We start from the raw sequence: 20296 nt of genomic DNA, 5'->3' as shown, positions 1-20296 counted from the left end.
AAAGTCAACGACAAGGAGAAAATACTAAGGACAGCCAGGCAAAAGAAACTAGCCTACAAAGGAACCCCCATCAGGCTATCAGCAGATTTCTCAGCAGAAACTTTACAGGCTAGAAGAGAGTGGAATGATATATTCAAAAATCTGAAGGACAAAAATCTACAGCCGAGAAGTCTCTACCCAGCGAAAATATCCTTCAAATACGATGGAGAAATAAAAACTTTCCCAGATAAACAAAAATTAAGGGAGTTCATTGCCACAAAACCTCCTCTTCAGGAAATCCTCAGGAATACCCTCATTCCTGAAAAATCCAAAAAAGGAAAGGGGCTACAAAACCAAGAGCAGAGGAGATAAGTAGAAGGACAACAACAGAGAGTAGCAGCTCTTCATCAGAACAGATTAAACCATGGGACGAGAAACAAAGGAAACTGAAGAAAACCGGAAAACAAGACACAAAATGGTAGTGGTAGGCCCCCACATCTCAATAATCACTCTAAATGTAAATGGATTGAACTCCCCAATCAAAAGACACAGAGTGGCAGGATGGATCAAAGAACAAGATCCAACAATATGCTGCCTCCAGGAAACACACCTCAGCCCCAAAGACAAACACAGACTCAGAGTGAAGGGATGGAGAACAATACTCCAAGCTAATAATGAACAAAAGAAAGCAGGTGTCGCTATACTAATATCAGACAAGGTAGATTTCAAAGCAAAACAGATAAAGAAAGACAAAGAGGGACAGTATATAATGATAAAAGGGACTCTCCACCAAGAAGACATAACACTTATAAATATATACGCACCCAACACAGGAGCACCAAAATTTGTAAAGCAACTCTTAATAGAACTAAAAGAAGACATCAACAACAATACAATAATAGTAGGGGACCTCAACACACCATTAACACCAATGGACAGAACATCCAGACAGAAAATCAACAAGGAAATAATAGAAGTAAATGAAAAATTAGACCAGATGGACTTAATGGATATATAGAGAACACTTCATCCAAAAACAGCAGGTTACACATTCTTCTCAAGTGCACATGGAACATTCTCAAGGATTGACCATATTTTGGGAAACAAAGCAAACATCAATAAATACAAGAGAGTTGAAATAATATCAAGCATCTTTTCTGATTATAATGCTATGAAACTAGAAATCAACTACAAGAAAAAAGCAGAGAAAGGTGCAAAAATGTGGAGACTAAACAACACGCTTCTGAACAAACAATGGATCATTGAAGAAATTAAAGAAGAAGTCAAATATTATCTGGAGACAAATCAAAATGAGAACACGACATACCAAACCATTTGGGATGCAGCAAAAGCAGTCCTAAGAGGGAAATTCATCGCAATACAGGCTCACCTCACTAAACAAGAAAAAGCTCACGTAAGCAACCTCAAACGACACCTAACAGAACTAGAGAAAGAAGAACAAGCAAAGCCCAGAGTCAGTAGAAGGAGGGAAATAATAAAAATAAGAGCAGAAATAAACGATATTGAAACAAAAAAGACAATAGAAAGGATCAATGAAACAAAGAGTTGGTTCTTCGAAAGAATTAACAAAATTGACAAACCCTTAGCCAGACTCACCAAGAAAAGAAGAGAGAAATCGCAAATAAATAAAATTAGGAATGAGAGAGGAGAAATCACAACAGATACCAATGAAATACAAGAGATCATAAGAGAATACTATGAAAAACTATATGCCAACAAATTGAACAACCTGGAAGAAATGGACAAATTCCTAGACTCCTACAATCTCCCCAAACTGAATCAGGAAGAAATGGAGAATCTGAATAGGCCAATGACAAGTATGGAAATAGAAACGGTAATCAAAAACCTCCCCAAAAATAAGAGTCCAGGACCAGACGGCTTCTCTGGAGAATTCTACCAAACATTCAAAGAAGACTTAATACCTATTCTTCTCAAACTGTTCCAGAAAATTGAGAAAGATGGAGTACTCCCTAACACATTCTATGAAGCCAACATCACTCTGATCCCCAAACCTGACAAGGACAACACAAAGAAGGAGAACTACAGGCCGATATCACTGATGAACATAGATGCAAAAATCCTCAACAAAATTTTGGCAAACCGAATACAGCAATACATCAAAAAGATTATACACCATGATCAAGTGGGATTTATACCAGGGACACAGGGATGGTTCAACATCCGCAGGTCAATCAACGTGATACACTACATCAACAAAATGAAACACAAAAACCACATGATCATCTCAATAGATGCAGAGAAAGCATTCGACAAGATCCAACACCCATTTATGATAAAAACCCTCAATAAAATGGGTATAGAAGGAAAGTACCTCAACATAATAAAGGCCATATATGACAGACCCACAGCCAACATCATACTCAATGGACAAAAGCTGAAAGCCATCCCTCTGAGGACAGGAACAAGACAAGCGTGCCCACTTTCACCACTCCTATTCAACATAGTACTGGAGGTGCTGGCCAGAGCAATTCGGCAGGAAAAAGAAATAAAAGGAATCCAAATAGGTAACGAAGAAGTAAAACTCTCGCTGTTTGCAGACGACATGATCTTATATATAGAAAACCCCAAAGAATCCATAGAAAATCTATTAGAAATAATCAACAACTACAGCAAAGTAGCAGGGTATAAAATTAACGTGCATAAATCAGTAGCATTTCTATACACTAACAATGAACTAACAGAAAAAAAACTCAAGAACTCAATCCCATTCACAATCGCAACGAAAAGAATAAAATACCTTGGGATAAACTTAACCAAGGAAGTGAAGGATCTATACAATGAAAACTACAAGACTTTCTTGAAAGAAATTGACGATGACATAAAGAGATGAAAAGACATTCCATGCACATGGATTGGAAGAATAAACATAGTTAAAATGTCCATACTACCTAAAGCAATCTACACATTCAATGCTATCCCAATCAGAATCCCAAGAACATTCTTCACAGAAATTGAACAAACAATCCTAAAATTCATATGGGGCAACAAAAGACCGCAAATTGCTAAAGCAATCCTGAGCAAGAAAAACAAAGCCGGCGGAATCACAATCCCCGATTTCAAAACATACTACAAAGCTACAGTGATCAAAACAGCATGGTACTGGTACAAAAACAGGTCCACAGATCAATGGAACAGAATTGAAAGCCCAGAGATAAAACCACACATCTATGGACAGCTAATCTTCGACAAAGGAGCAGAGGGCCTACAATGGAGAAAAGAAAGTCTCTTCAACAAATGGTGCTGGGAAAACTGCACAGCCACATGCAAAAGATTGAAAATTGACCATTCTTTTTCACCACACACCAAAATAAACTCAAAATGGATCAAAGACCTAAAGATTAGGCCTGAGACAATAAGTCTTTTGGAAGAGAATATAGGCAGTACACTCTTTGACACCAGTTTCAAAAGAATCTTTTCAGACACTATAACTCCTCAGTTGAGGGAAACGATAGAAAGAATAAACAAATGGGACTTCATCAGACTAAAGAGCTTCTTCAAGGCAAGGGAAAATAGGATTGAAATAAAAAAACAGCTCACTAATTGGGAAAAAATATTTACAAGCCACTTATCCGACAAAGGGTTAATCTCCATAATATACAAAGAACTCACACTGCTTAACAACAAAAAAACAAACAACCCGATCAAAAAATGGGCAGAGGACATGAACAGACATTTCTCAAAAGAAGATATGAATATGGCCAATAGACACATGAAAAGATGTTCATCATCGCTAATCATCAGGGAAATGCAAATCAAAACTACACTAAGATATCACCTTACACCCGTTAGATTGGCAAAAACATCCAAAACCAAGAGCGACAAATGTTGCAGAGGTTGTGGAGAAAAAGGAACCCTCATACACTGTTGGTGGGAATGCAAACTGGTACAGCCACTGTGGAAAACACTATGGAGATTTCTCAAAAAGTTACAAATAGAAATACCCCATGACCCAGCCATCCCATTACTGTATCTATACTAAGAACCTGAAATCAGAAATCTCAAGAGTCCGTTGCACCCCTATGTTCATCGCAGCATTATTTACAATAGCCAAGACGTGGAACCAACCTACATGCCCAGAAACTGATGATTGGATAAAGAAGATGTGGTATATATACACAATGGAATACTACTCAGCCATAAAAAAAGACAAAATTGGCCCATTCACAGCAACGTGGATGGACCTTGAGGGTATTATGTTAAGCGAAATAAGCCAGTCAGAGAAAGATGTACTCTATATGACTCCACTCATAGGTGGAAGTTAGTATATTGATAAGCAGATCTGATCGGTGGTTACCAGGGAAAAGGGGGGGTGGGGGGAGGGCATAAAGGGGGAAGTGGTGTACCCACAACATGACTAACAAAAATGTACAACTGAAATCTCACAAGGTTGTAATCTACCATAACATTAATAAAAAATAAAAATAAAAAAAAAGATCAATGGAACGGAATGGAGAGCACAGAAATAAACCCTCACATCTATGGACAGCTAATCTTTGACAAAAGAGCCAAGAACGCACAGTGGGGAAAGGAACGTCTCTTCAATAAATGTTACTGGGAAATTGGACAGCCACATGCAAAAGAATGAAAGTAGACCATTATCTTACACGACACAGAAAATTAACTCAAAATGCATTAAGGACTGGAATGTAAGACCTGAAACCAGAAAATTAGAAGAAAACATAGGCAGTGCACTCTTTGACATTGGTCTTCACAGTATCCTTTGGATTATCATGTCTCCTCAGGCAAGGGAAACAGAAGCAAGAAGAAACAAATGGGACTACGTCAAACAAGACTTCTTAACTCACGGTGGAGAACGACTTGATCAGCACTTCACAACAGCTGAGGGTCCGGAACTGCCAAAACAAGGTTCAAGATGACAGAGCTCAGAGCCACAGGCACCGCCTGCAGCTCAGAGTCAGACAGGAGTGATGGAGAGAGGCCCCAGCGCGCCGGTTAACGGTCTGGCGTTGCAATAACAGAATTGGAAGGTGGAGGTGTCATGGAATCTTAGGAGCCCCTGCCTTCCAGTTGCCTAGGCCCTGCTGCTACCCCAGGCTGCCCGGCCTTTTCTGAAGGCCACTGCTGATGGGCATCACCCCAAAGCAGCTGTCTACTCTCGTGGTGACACTACCGACCTGTCTCTTTCCAGAAAATATCTAAGCATAGTTCTCAGTGCCCATTCCTGTGTGCATCTCAAAACAGAAAGAGAAACCAGTGTCCCAACAAAGTTTGTCTTCTGAAGCACCGTCACGAAGTCACCCCACTTTCTCTCTAAATGTAAACCGATCTTAAGGTTTTCCCAGACATGAAAGATGGCAAACTTTTAGACTCTCATGCTGCTATTCGCTGGGCTTTCTCCAGTTTTTTCTACATCCATTAAAAGGGACAAAAGCAGAGTGTAATACTAAGTGAATGAATACTTCGTTAAAAAATTATTCTCTGTCCTGACTCACAATACTCCTCTTGCTGCATCCCTGTGTTGTGTCGACTTCTTGCCCCTCACTAGGGCAGCATGTTGGCTTATCTTCAAACTTAAGTCAGTGTGACATCTCTACCTCCTAAAATCCTTCTCTATGTCTGGGCCGCTTTTGTGGCTGTTACTTTTTAAGTGTCCGTAAACACTATCTTTCCTACTTGTTGCTTCCGGATATCCACAGATTATGCCTTCTAGTCCCACAAGAGCTCTTTTCCAGCTCTGAAAATGATTACAGTGGTTTATGAGTATATCCTGAATACACGTAGTGGCCCTTTCTTTTGCAAACACTTGGCAACCTGATGCTATTTCTTGTCATTCAGTTCACTCACGTTTGGAACAGATCAGGGATGCGGAGCAGTGTTGATGGATTGTTGCTGGACAGATCCCTTCGAGCTGTCATCATGCTACTGACCTGCAGTTATATTCCTCTACCAGAATGTGGAATTTCAAGGTCACGGTTCAGGGATGGTGGATGACCCACAGTGTATGTGTGTGATGGGGTTCAGTGACAGAGAAGCTGAGGTTGACAAGAGAGGCACAGGCAGGCAGGGGAAAGTGGTGCCCTGAATGCCCTGCTCACTTTCTTGTCATCTCTTCCCACCCGGGTCTTGTGAAGAGGAGACCTGGGAGACCCCCTGTGGCATTGGTCTCTTCAGTTTAGCTGCTGCACTCGCCTGAGCTGAGGGCGCAATGGGTCTGGCCATGTACCACCGAGCTTTCATGTCAAGATAAAGGACAGAGGACCGCATCAACCGCTTTTGAAGCTCATCTCCTCCCCACGCCACGCCATCCTCCAACGACACTGTGGAATGCTATTGGTGTGTCAGAGCCATGAAAAGCTTTAAAGAAATCTCTCTTTTGGTGTCAGTTGGATGTGACATTCTTTTCTTTATGTCTCAAAGTCTGTGGTCTAGTGGGCCCAACTGTCCTGAACTGGAATGGACTTGCCAACTTTCTGGTGTTTTGTTAGGTGGCTAGAATATTTATAAGATTTTCTGAGTTCAAACCTCACTGTTGAAGTTTGAATGAAGAATGACAGGACTTACTTTGTAAAGTGAGAGACTCAGAGAAGATTGGTCTCATCGATGAGCAGAAAGAGTAAATTTCACTTCTACTCAAAGCACGCTAGAATTTGAAATTATGGCTCTCACTGTTGTCAAGGTGGAGTGCCGGGTGCCTGAGGCGTATGTCCCTAAGGCCTCACGTCTATGCTATAAAATGGATGAAGTTAAAGTGCAGTCAGATGGGCCAGATCCCCTTCCATTCTAGAGTCCTCCAACAGTTTCTCCCCTGCTTTAGCGACTTGATTGAAAGTATCCTTGTTGTTCTGCTCTGTCCTGCTTTTGTCTTTTGCATAAAAGTTATACAGCTCCATGTTTCCTACCCCCAGGTCAATCATTATAATAAGCACCTGCATCCAAAGCAGTCCTGAGACAAAAGAAACAAAGCTGGAGGTATGGTACTCCCTGATTTCAAAATATACTACAAGCTCTATTAATCAAAACATTACGGGGCCAGCCCATTGGCAGGCAGAGTGCTTTGAGCTCACATGTGCCACTTCAGCGGCCCAGGGCTCGCCAGTTCGGATAGCGGGTGTGGACCTACTCACTGCTTAACAAGTCATGCTGTGGCACCGGTCCTACAGAAAAGAAAATAGAGGAAGATGTGCATGGATGTCAGCTCAGGACCAATCTTCCACAGCAAAAAGGTGAAGATTGGTGGCAGATGTTAGATGAGGACTAAACTTCCTCAAAAAAAAAAAAATCATGATACTGGAAAGAAAACAGACACAAAGATCAATGGAACTGAATGGAGAGCACAGAAATAAACCCTCACATCTCTGGACAGCTAATCTTTGACAAAAGAGCCTAGAACGTACAGTGGGGAAAGGAACATCTCTTCAATAAATGTTACTGGGAAATTGGACAGCCACATGCAAAAGAATGAAAGTAGACCATTATCTTACACGACACAGAAAATTAACTCAAAATGCATTAAGGACTGGAATGTAAGACCTGAAACCAGAAAATTAGAAGAAAACATAGGCAGTGCACTCTTTGACATTGGTCTTCACAGTATCCTTTGGATTATCATGTCTCCTCAGGCAAGGGAAACAGAAGCAAGAAGAAACAAATGGGACTACGTCAAACAAGACTTCTTAACTCACGGTGGAGAACGACTTGATCAGCACTCCACAACAGCTGAGGGTGCGGAACTGCCAAAACAAGGTTCAAGATGACAGAGCTCAGAGCCACAGGCACCGCCTGCAGCTCAGAGTCAGACAGCAGTGATGGAGAGAGGCCCCAGCGCGCCGGTTAATGGTCTGGCGTTGCAGTAACAGAATTGGAAGGTGGAGGTGTCATGGAATCTTAGGAGCCCCTGCCTTCCAGTTGCCTAGGCTGTGCTGATACCCAAGGCTGCCTGGTCTCTTCCAAAGGCCACCACTGTTGGGGACCACCTTTCAGCCACCACTCCCAATAGCTGTCTGCCCTTCTGCTGATAGCGACCTGTTTCCAAAAAATATCGAAGCATAATTCTCACCGTTCTTTCTTATGTGCGTGTCTAAAAACACCGAGACAAAACTGTTCCCCTTTTATTTCTTGGGATATTAAGCATGGCAAGGGATACCATCAACACAATGAAAAGACCATTACCAACTGAGAGAAGATATTTGCCAATCATAAATCAGATAAGGGGCTAATATGCAAAGTATAGAAAGAACTTATACAACTCAACAACAACAAAACAAACAGGAAAAACCCAATTAAAACATGTGCGGAGGATCTTAGATAGTTTTCCAAACAAGGTATTCAGGTGGCCAATAGGCACCTGAGAAGACGTTCTACATCACTAATTCCTAGGGAAACGCAAATCAAAACCATAATGAGATATCACCTCATGCTTGTCAGAATGGCTATCACGAAAAAGAAAATAAGTGTTGGAGAGGATGTAGAGAAAAGGGAACCCTCATATATTACTGGTGGGAATGTAAACTGGGGCAGCCACTATAGAAAACAGCATGGAGATCTCTCAGAAAATGAAAAACAGAACTACCACATAATCCAGGTAGTCCACTTCTGTGTATTTATCCAAAGAACACAAACTCACTGATTCCAAAAGATTTATGCACCCCTATTTTCATGGGAGCATTATTCATAACAGCCGAGACTTGCAAGCAACCTAAGTGACCATCAACAGATGAATGGATAAAGACGATGTGATACACACACACACACACACACACACACATACCATGGAGTACTACTCAGCCATAAAAAGAGGGAATCTTGCCATTTTTGACAACGTGGAGGGAACTTGAGAGTATTATGCTAAGCGAAATAAGTCTGACGGAGAAAGTCAAATGACATAGGATTTCACTCATACATGGAAGATAAAACAACAACAACAACAACAAATAAACATATAAACACAGAGAATAAATTGCTGTTTCCCAGAGGCGAAGGGGGGAGGGGAGAGGGCAAAGGGGTAAAGGGGCACATATGCTGGGTGACTGATGACAACTAGACTTCTGGTGGTGAATCTGATGGAGTCGATACAGAAGTTGAAATATAATGATGTACACTAAAATTGATATAATGTTATAAACCAGTATTACTGCAATAAAAATTAATTTAACAGAAAAAGGAAATACATGTCAAGCAGAGATGGAATACCTGTTGCGAGAAATCAGAGGTCCTCTGCCGAGGCATACCCTTGCAGCGTCTAAATTTCTGCCATTAAACATTCACCTCTTCGGATCAAAACATCCCACAGGAATACCCTGTTAAAATGTTAAGCTTACCTGGAATATTAATTCTATCAGCATCATAGGCTCACAACAAGTGGTAAGAAGATCACTGGAAAACCAAGAACAATGGATTTGACCGAAGACTTATAACAATATTACAAAGATGAATGTTCTTGGCTGTACTCCTACCAATTTCTTAACCCCAACTCTCTTCAAATTCCTTTGAAATAGCTCTGGGAATCCCCCAAGGGGACTGAAATCTGCATTCCAGAAACTTCTCTGGTCACCAAGGTGCACCTGCCATTTGGTCATCTGGTAGCTGCAGATAACCAAAGGGGCAACTATGCTCTGAGGCCACCAAGGACTCTATGATGAAGATCTCTGCCATCTCCGGTGCCAGCTCTCCTGCCAGCGCCTTCCACTCTGTGTCTGCTGAGGCCCGACGTGGAAGAAATTCCTGTCTCTCCCAGGAAGCCATCTTTCCTCTCAGCCCAAACTCTAGCCCACCATTGCTTCTTATGTCTGGAGCCTTCCTGAATCGACATTTTACCACTTTCCTCACTATTTCATTAGAACTCCTGTGTATCAGAGTTCTGAGTTGAAACATTTGATTTTCATAGATGACTCCATGGTCAAATGTAAAAACAACTTCAACAACCTTGCATTTAGTTTTACTGGGATTGGGGAATTAAACCTATTTAAATTTAAAAACAAAAAACAAAAGCATCACCTGGGAGAGTTAGTACAAATACAAGTCCAGAGTCTTCATCTGTAGTGACTCTGATTCAGTGGGCTGAGGGGGCCTGGAATCTATTGTTAAAGTTGCTCAGATGTACAGTCAGGTTGAGGACCTACTGATAGCATCGACCTTCCTCACAGTTTTGGGGATGAGCATTTCACGTACATACTACTTCTAATCCTCACGATCGATCTGTGAGGAGAGCGTGGCCTTTCCCTGGTTTGCGGATGAAGAAACCAAGACACAGAGAGGTTCTGAGACTAGCCCAAAGTGCCCTCGCTCTAAGTGCTGGAGCCAGGTGTCAGGTAGAGTGCCCCTCCACCCCAAACCCCCTCCCACATTTTCCAATTCACTCTGTGTCAGGTCTCTCCACGTACATGCTTCCTGCCTATACCTCATTTCTACCAAAAACTTCCTGATTTTAATGTTTCCATCCGATATATTTCCATCTGACATATTTCACAACAGGCTAACAGCATCCTATCCTGACCACTGACTATTAACTTGGGACACGTTGCTAATGAAAATACAGGACGTGGGAATGTGCAAAGACGCATTGCTTTACGATGATGATGTAATTTTCAGGCTATAAAATTCTCCATTTTGTGTACAATTCAGTGACTTTTGGTCTATTTACAAGGTTGTGACACCATCACCACCATCTCATTCTGGAGTATTTTCTTTACCTCACAAAAGAAACCCCGTCCCTATTGGCAGTCACTCCCTATTCCTCACCTTCTTCCAGCCCTTGGCAATTGCTAATCTACTTTCTCCTCGTATGGATTTGCCTGCTCTGGACATCTATTCTCAATGGAATCATAAAACACGTTGCCTTTGGTATCTGGCTTCTTCACTTGCCATAATGTTGCCAAGGTTCATCCACATTTTGGCAGCTATCTGTACTTTATTCTTTCTATCCTTGAATAAGACTTCATTTTATGACTATACTCCATTTTGTGCATTCTTCAGCTGAGGGCATTTGGGTTGTTTCCACTTTTACTACTATGAGTAATGCTGCTGTGAATATTCATGTGCAAGTTTGTTTTTGACCATGGGTTTTCAATTCTCTTGCTATGTACCCAGGAGTAGAATTGCTACATCTATGTCAACGCTGTATGTAACTTTGAGGAACTGACATGCCGTTTTCCAAAGCGTTTGCGCCGTTTTACATTTCCACTAGCAATGCATGAGGATTTCAATTTCTCCACATCCTCCTCCACACTTGTGGTTGCCCATCTTTTAATTACAGCCACACTAGTGGATGTGAAGTGGTATCTCATTGTGGATTTCAGTTCTATGTTCTTAATGATCAATGATGTTAAACATCTTTTCATGAGCTTCTTGGCCATTTGTACATCGTCTATGGAGAAATGTCGATTCAAGTCCTTTTCCCATTGATAAATTGGATTGTCTTTTTATTATTGACTTGTAAGAGTCAATACTAGACACATGTCAGATATCCGTTTTGCAACTGTTTTTTCTGATTCTGTGCGTTGTCTTTTCACTTCCTTATTAGCATCCTTTGAAGCACAAAAGATTTCAGTTTTGATGAAATCCAATTTATCTATTTATTCATTGACTGTTCTTGCGTTAGCTGTCACATCTAAGATATCCTTATCTAGTCAAAGACTACAAAGATTTACACCTATGCTTTCCTCACCACATTGCTTTGAATAAGAACTTTCCTGGGTTCGGGTACAGGGATATTTTTGAATTTTGAGTCGTATAAATTGATATGGATCCCTCCTGACCGATATTCACAGGTCTGCCAGTCACTTCAAAGGAACATCCCTGTGCCGTTGCAGAGATCTGGGAAATCGTATTTATGACTATCCTGGCTTTGACTCAGGTGAGAGTCCTGGTCACGTGCTTCAGTTTCTCCTTGACCTCTCCTGGTTTCAAAATTTGTTCAATATCTTTGGAGTTGAAGAACTGATTGAGTGTCTTTCTGAGGAACACTCAAGGGTCCAGGTTATTCTGAACCTAGTGGACTTCCTCATTCCGCTCCAGACAGAGAAGACTGTGGGGGTTGGATAGGGTCTAGACTTCCATCTCTGGTCTTAGAGAGAAACTAGCCTTGCTTCTGGGTTTGCGGATGGCTGTTGAAAAGACTCTTGCCCCCTCTAATTCTTTGTAGTATATACATGACTTCTTTCTAGAAATGGTGGGAAAATACTTATTTTAGAACATCTTGTCTGTTCTCTGCCAATTGCTTTCTGTCTACACATGTAAAGTGGGTAAACGAGGACTCAGAGACAAATTTGTTCTTAGCGTCTATTATTGTTCAAGTGACCGTATTTAATCCTATGCACTATCTTATTAGCCAGGTTTTATCCTTTTCCTTTTGAGGAAAAAAGCTCAAAAAGGTTAAAAAATACTCCAAGGTCACAGTCTAGGGAGAGAGGAGTAAGCGTTAGAAACCAGTTTCGTTTGACCTCAAATTTTCATCCACGGTGAGTGTCTTGGTGTTATGTCTAAGATTTCTTTGCTTATTCCTTGTTCATGAGAATATGTCCATTTTTCCTCCAAAACCTTTATAATTTTAACTTTCACATCTCCAATTAACTCAGTGTGTGGTAGAAGGTAGTTGTGAATATTAATTTATTTCTAAATAATTACTCATTCATTCTAGAGCTTTTTACCAAAAACATCTTTCATTATCCCAGTGAAGTGTCTTGGTGACTTTATTTTAAAAAATCAAATAATTGTATTGTGGGAGGCAATTTCTTACACTCTGCTCTTTCACATGATACATTTGTGTGGCGTCTACTTCCACCCATACTATAGTGTGTTAATTACTGTAGCTTTAAAGTGAGTTTTGAAATCCAGTAGAGTGTGTCCTCTAATTCTTTTGAAATCTAGTAAGTGTGTCTCCAGTTAATTCTTCTTCAAGGCTGTCTTGGCTATTACAGGTACTTTGATTTCCATATACATTTTAGAAATAACTGGTAAATCCCCTCCCAATGCCTGCTACAATATTAACTGGAACAATCTTGATTTGACATTCTTACAATATGGAATCTTCCAATGTATGAAATTGATATATATTTTTCTCTTTATCTAGTGTTCTTTAATTTCTCTCAAAAACAGTTTTCAGGGATCTTCACTATATGTGTTCTTAGGCATTTAATGACTGTGAATTTGTGAATGTTAATCTCTATTGTGTTTTACTGAATTTCATTTTCTAAATACTCAGTGCTAATGTGGAGAAATACAGTACATTGCTATATGAATGCCATTGAGGTACAACTTAGGTACAATAGACCGCACCACTTTAAAGTACACAATTCGGTGCATTTCAGCAGCCATAAACACTAATGAAACTACTGCCCCAATCGAGGTGCAGGGCATTTCCATTATCTCACAGCATTCCTTTGTCCCTTTGCAGTCCATCACCCCCTCAACCCTCAGCTCCAGGCAACCACTGTCCTTACAGATGGCTTGGCACTTTAACAACTTTATGTAAATGGAACCATACCTGTATTCTTTCATGTCTGCATTCCTTCATGTAGCATAATGACTTTAAAATCCATCCATTTGTATGGTAGCGAGTGGAAACCTTTTGGTGGTGAACACGATGTAGTATATACAGAAGTCAAGTTATAATGATGTATACCTGAAATCTATAAAATGTGACAAAACCAAAGTTACGTCAAGAAAAAATGAAAAATAAGAAATAATAAGAAAAGGACGGATTAACTTGCCTCTTTATTTCTGCAGCTGGCCAGGACACAGTCAGTAGCTGTGACATCAGCTGTTTCCTCTGGAGACTTTGGCAGTGTTGAGGGCTTGGAGCCAACATGGAGTCCAAGCACTGGTTCTGAGAGGCTGCAATCTGGCTGAGGTTCAGGGTCGTGGGTCAGGACAGGTCATCCAGCTGTCGGAAAAAGCAGAAGGGGGTCCAGGAAAACCACTGAGGTCATCTCTGGGTAGCACTGGCCACTTCCTCCAAGGAATCCACCACCACTACACTTCTCAAGACTTCCTGGTACTAGACCGAGAGCTCCGGGAAGTTGGGATAATTTTGATTCATCTCTGCGTTCATGACCCCTAGCACCGAGTCAAGCACTCGAGGAGGCTCTCAGCAACATTTGTGCAACGGATTGAACAAAAGCGGCTGGAAGTCGTCAGTCATCTCAACAACACTCCTGTCCCCAATGTCCTGTCAGGGATGCTCTGCTTTCTCCCAAGATGTAGCAAATCACCTTGCTTAGGATGGGGTCTGCCCTACACTCTCCATGTCTGAGGACACTCACCTGTGGTGAGCTCTGATGAAGAACGGATTGTCCTGAGGGATTCCTGACAATGGTTCACTCTGTCATTAGGAAGAGATGGCCTTGGCCTACCCTCCCATCATCTGGGCTGCCGCAACTCCCCAGTTGAGGAGACCTAGCATTTTGTTGAAACCATCTGTTGGTGTTCTTCCTCTCACTGCTTTGATTTCCTTAGGGAAATATTACCAATAGGCGAACTCCCAGTCCTTATCACAGCATAAGGAAAATGAGGCACTCAACAAATATTTAAGAGATATTGTGGCTAAAGCTTTATTCAACTATAAATGCAAAAGAATATTACTATCACTGCTTCAGATGCAAGGGTCCCATTACCCTGGCCCCTCCTGACTCGAGGGCACAACTGCTTAAGGTAAGAATGGACATCTCCAACCCTTCTCCAAACACCATTTATCCCTCTAAGCCCACATTTACTTGGAGGGCGTCCACTGTGTGGGCAGCACTGAGGTCAAGGCTGGGGGGTCTGGCGAAGAGCCTTGGGGGTGCCTCCCTCCTCCTCTTGGAATTGGTGCTCCCCAGCAGGAGAAACCAAACCTGATCCATCCTTGGGTCTCCCTGGCTGTTGCACAGGTTCCCTGTGGAGTAAGTTACTCTCCCAGTCCTCACTGCTCAGCTTAGGTTGCTCCTTGAGGAGTGGAGGATGCTGTACTCATTCCTCAGTGTCCCTTGATTTCTCTGAACTCAACTTGTCCTTATTCTCACCTCCTTTGCCAACGCACCTCCTCCATCAGCACCTTAATCTTCTTTGGGTTATCATCATCCTCCAAGCCTGCTGACTTTCTTTCTTCCACCTGCTCCCTCAATTCTGTGTTTTCAAGATGTGGTCTCAGCTCAGGCTCCTACAGGAGACACACAGAGAAGGGACCAAGGCCAGGTCTCACCCGCAGTTCCCAGGGCACATTCCACATGCATCTCAGTCTCCCACACACTCAGAGAACACTGAACAGGAAGGGACATTGGAGAATTTGACTAACAACCTTATCTTACCGATGGGGAAAGTGAGGCCCGGAGGGAATAGGAGATTTTCCCACACTGCCTCAACGCTTGACAACAGCAGAGCCCCCACATAAGCCTTGGTCACAAGCTTCCCGTCCAGATTGCCTGCCACACCCTCCAGGAACCCACGGCTGAATTTCAGGAGCCAATGGATCAAACATGAGGATTTCCACTGTTCAAACAAAAATGGCTGAAGAACCTTTCCAGGGACAAATCTTTTACCACAGTTCTTTAGTCCTATTATTAATATTCAGTCAGTTTTCACACCTGGCTGACACCATGGGACCAAGGAACACAGAAATATTAAATAAAATTTATCACAGCCAAAATTAAAATCTATTTATATGATTATCTGTAAAATGTCTGGCTCTCGTGCCAGAAGCTCATCTTCCAGAGAGCGGGCACTCTGTCCACCCGTTTGCCCCATCTCCCCAGTGCCTCCACAAGGGCCTGACAGAGAAGCCATTCAGTAAATATTTATCAAATGGGTAAATAACAGTTTCCAAGAATAACTAACCCTCCCTGATGCCTTCTACTCCAATCACATTTCCACACAAATCCTATTCCAGGTGTGAGCGGAAGCAATAAAGGCACAGCCTGAGGAAAGGCAGTGGAAGATTCAAACACCAGCTCCACCGTGGACCACACATGCCTCAGTGGATGATTTCATTGCCTGCTTTGAGCACGTCTATCCCCTGTACAAGAGAGAAGAATGTATAATGTAAAGTCCAGAAGCTGCATTGACCACTACAGTTTTGGATGATTGAACGTGATATCAAGCAGCAGACAGGGCTCTAACCCCTGGGCACCAGCTGCAGAGCTAAAGAACCCCTACGTCAGAGTCAACGCGGTGCTTGTTCAAAACTTATGGGGACAAGGCCCAAAAACTACATTCCAGACAAAAATCCCAAGGAGATTCTCATACAAGGAAAAAGCCTCATCATTTAAAAATTTTAAAAAGCCTAGGATGGAGACTCTGAGACTCCCATTGGTAAGAAGAATGACTCAGCTTTGAGCACAGCAAGTCCCTTGTCCAAGGTCACCTTTCAACGGGAAACGTCCTCGTGTCCAGGAAGAGTTCCTAAGTGATGTGGGACGCAAAGAGGACTCTGCTTCCCAGTCTGGACTTTTAGCGTCTCCCTTGTCCTTGGATTTTCTCCTCTGCTCTGATCACTGGGGGATGTCAGCCCTCATAGGGGTCATTTCTTGATGAAGACCTCTGTTATTTTAGCCTCCTCTTGGAGAAACATATGGCAGAGGTCAATTCTGGGGCTCCACAGAGCTAGGCTTTCTCCTAAGCCACCTTGGTGAGCTGAAAGATGCCGTGACTGCTAGAAATCATATTAATAAAGAGGGACAGGGATAAACAGGGGATCATGAGGGCAGCCTCTCAGGTGACATAGAACCACAACATGATCAATATCAGACCTACTCAGGTGGGGAGGACATACCGACCAATTCTGTCAGCAGAGAGCGCAGCCACATCCTTCTAGAATTCTGATCCACAGAACTGTGAGACAACAAATGTGTGATGTTTCACACCACTGTTTTTGTAATCTGTTAATATGCATCAATAAGGAACTAATTCAGATACTTACCTCTACTCTCCTGACTTTTCAATTTTCAGAAACATGTATGCTAATCCCTATAAAGTAAAAAAATCAAAGACCACAGTAGAAATGGTGTGCTCACTCCAGGTGACTATTCCCAAGCCCTTGTAATGGGAACACACTCTGAAGGGTATTTCAGGCACTGGACGAACGTCTCTTTCACGTTACCAAGCAGACCTCTAAAAGAATAAAGAGGGTACAACACTTAACTCCACGTAACATTGTCTACGAATCCATCAGCTGTCTCTGTTTCCTACTGCAGATTATGTTTAGCTCCTTGTTCTCCTGAACTCACCAGACAAGGTGTTATAGCAAGTGCCAGTTACCAGCATGGGCGAACCAATTCAAGGAGAGCAAGAGAGCCACCGCTAGAGTAAGTTCCCCAGACAAAGTCCTTCGAATGCAATCTCCACACTTATTTGGACTGGGAATACAGAAAAGATCTATTTTGTAAAGTCTCATTCTAACGAAAATTCAAACGTCTCTGTTTACCAATTTGTGTTTTTCTCAAGCCCCATCGTGGAAACCTCACTTTTCAGAATGACTGAGTTCCCAATTGCTCGAGCCTGGCCTGTCTGTCAAGGGAAGTTAGGTAAGCCCAACCTCAAACCTCTCCTGTGAACCAGCCCCTCACCCTCAAAATCCAGAACAGCGTGTGAACCCACAGGCAGTAGCATCCAACAAGTAAGAGGGATATGTTTGCACTGCTCTTGGCCCAGATCATCTGAGAGAACACAGCAGTCAGAAAACAGAAGAGCATAGAGAAAAATCATATTGATTTCAGCTTTTCCAGGATGTCAGATAAGTTATGCCAATGAGAGTACTTACTGGTTAAATCTCAAAATAAGGGGTTAATTGTTGGCAAAAATAAGTGATAGGTGTTGGCAAAAATAAATGCTATCCAGTGTTGGCAAGAGGGTGGAGACAAGAATATTCTCCTAAATGATTCGGAATACGAATTGGTAAAGCTTCGCTGTAAGGCCATAGGGCAGGAATAAACAAAAATTAGGTATGTACAAACATATTTCTAAACTGAGCAATTCTCTTTCCAGGAGTATATACTAGAGAAACACTTACACAGGCGGTGATGGAGATGTATAAATACAGATCTACACACGTCCACTGCAGCACTGTTTGTAAAAATAGACACTGGAACCAATTTCATGTTCCTCAGTTGGAGAACCTTGACTCGTCATGCTCCATCCGCACCCTGAAAGGGCCCGCAGCTGTTCAAAAGAACAAGGCAGATCAAAGAAATGCTGATAGGGATGGAAGGCAAGCGCTACTATGTGCTGAGTACTCACTATGTGCCAGGCTCTGGGCTCCACGCTTCACCCGCATGTCTCATGTAAACCTGGGACAAACCATGCAGGAAGAACTCCTATCCGACACATGTTAAAAGGAGAAATCGAGCCACAGACAAGTCAAGAAACTTCGTCAAAGTCACACTGTTACCCAGCCAGGTTTGCCCCTACAGCTTGTGAGACTGGAGTGTTCTGCCTTCTTCTCTATTTTAGGGATTTCCAGTGAGAGAGAAAATACCAGCTTCTGCTGCTCAGCTGCACTGCTCTGACACACAGCCTGACTGTTTAGTTCTCCTGTCGGAAATCACCTCAGACGTAGAACACCAGGCTCACACAAGATTACTCCGAAATCTAGATAAAAATGAGACAAAACAATGCTACCTCATAATTCTGTCCAGGCACAGACAAAGGCAAGGTCACTGTGCAATCTACAACATCCCAAATATCCTCTTCTTTCCATAGGAAATGACTGTTACCTCTTTACTCCAATCATAGAACTGCCCGTGCGGACCACACTATTCACTAGGGGGCACACTCTGCTTCCTCCCATCCTCCCCAAATCACCCAACCAAAGCCCAAGTCCTTTCATAGGTTAGACCACGGGGTGTGTTTTTTCTGGCTGCAAGGAATAAAAAATGCAACTTGTTCAATAAGACGTGTGTTCCCGATGATTTAACTTAAGGGTATTGACATCAGGTTTCCAGAAACGAGCAGCTGTAAAAACCCAGCCTCGGGAAGAAAGATTATTCACACAGTCTGTAAGAAACGTAGGCTCTGGAACTCCAAAACTTGCTGTTACCCCTAAAACAAAATTCTTTCTACCAAGCCCCTTCAGTAACTAACATGAACCTTGCAAGTTCAAGCAGGAGTTTTCCACGTCTGATTTAAAGTACGGAGATTGAGGATAAGGTTAAGAGACAAGCTAGTTAAGAGAGAATGTGCAGCCCAAGCATATCTTAAAAGAACCTGGAATCGGTCAAAACCCAGTATGACCAACTGGGCTTGAACCACCAACCCTTCAGTTAACAGATGAAGGAGCTCATGGATTACCCAGATGAAGGCAGGCACTGATCCTCTCGACAACGTCTCTCTAGCCCCAAGCTTCCTCAGCCAGGGCTCTTCTGCCTTGGCACACTTGGCCAGCTCCAGAGAAAGAGCCCAAGAATCCTGTGGACATATCTGTAGCTACCATAACGTGATATCATAAGAACTGGAATTTTTTGTTGGTGACAAAGTTACAGTACTCTCATGTACCCACATTCAAAAGGAAGTGATTTCACTCATATGTGGGAGATAAACTAACAAACTCATGGATACAGAGAACAGACTCTTGGTTACCAGAGGGGAAGAGGATGGAGAGAGGGCGAAAAGGGTAAAGGGGCACGTGTGTATGGTAACGGACGGCGACTAGACTTTCAGTGGTGAACACGATGTAGTCTATACAGAAGTCAAAATATAATGATGTACACCTGGAATTTACATGATGTTATAAACTAATGTTACCACAATAAAACAATTAATTAAGTGTTAATTTCTTAAAGAGATTAATCAAAATAAAGATATTATCCCACCCAATTTAAATAGTGTTTTAGAATGTTTTTCTCTGGATCCTGTAGCAAAAGCCTTTACCTGGTTTTGGTGCCCAGCAGCCGAGGCCAAAGGCATGGAGGACTTGGCATGCTCTGTGGGGTCTCCTGCCACAAAGATGTGTGGCCCTTCCCTCCCTGCCTCTTCCCACTAAACTGTGGGATGCTGCTCCCAATTCCTCCTCCGTGGTGAGCTTGTGACTGTGGTAACAGCTCTTTCTACCTGGAAATCCTGTTCCTCAAACCTGGACTTACCAGACCCGCCTTTTGCGAGTAGCTTTCTTCCCCTTTTAGTCCCTTAAAGTTTTTGCTCTGATCTCTAGCATACGTCCTTGGCATGATCCTGCAAATCTTTGTTGTTGTTGTACTTACGCTACTATTGTGCTTTTCATTTTCAAGAGCTCGAGCCCGTTTTCAAAGTTTATCTCTGGATGAAGAGAAAACAACGGACACGAGGCCTTACCTTCCACAGGCAGCCTAAACCTGGAGGGTGAGGACGTCACTTCCTGTTATGTCTGCTGACC

General features: G+C 42.4%; 1 protein-coding gene across 1 annotated transcript in view; it reads right to left on the bottom strand.

Annotated features, from left to right (window-relative positions):
- The window catches only part of LOC138924257 (neuroblastoma breakpoint family member 6-like), an 89683-nt gene extending 69432 nt beyond the window's left edge, over positions 1–20251 (bottom strand). Inside the window, exons 1-10 of the mRNA XM_070267930.1 lie at positions 20145–20251; positions 18187–18537; positions 17960–18108; positions 16871–17061; positions 16724–16782; positions 15790–15967; positions 14996–15115; positions 13689–13861; positions 13463–13607; positions 9300–9354 (exon numbers count right to left, since the gene is read on the bottom strand). The gene's annotated coding sequence lies outside the window, so the exon portion shown is untranslated. The remainder of the gene's footprint in view (positions 1–9299; positions 9355–13462; positions 13608–13688; positions 13862–14995; positions 15116–15789; positions 15968–16723; positions 16783–16870; positions 17062–17959; positions 18109–18186; positions 18538–20144) is intronic.
- Between the last annotated feature and the right edge of the window lie 45 nt (positions 20252–20296).

This window comes from Equus caballus, chromosome 5, assembly GCF_041296265.1.
Source record: "Equus caballus isolate H_3958 breed thoroughbred chromosome 5, TB-T2T, whole genome shotgun sequence".
Lineage (NCBI taxonomy): Eukaryota > Metazoa > Chordata > Mammalia > Perissodactyla > Equidae > Equus > Equus caballus.
Note: the sequence above shows the minus strand (reverse complement) of the source record. Positions and strands in the feature narration are given on the sequence as shown.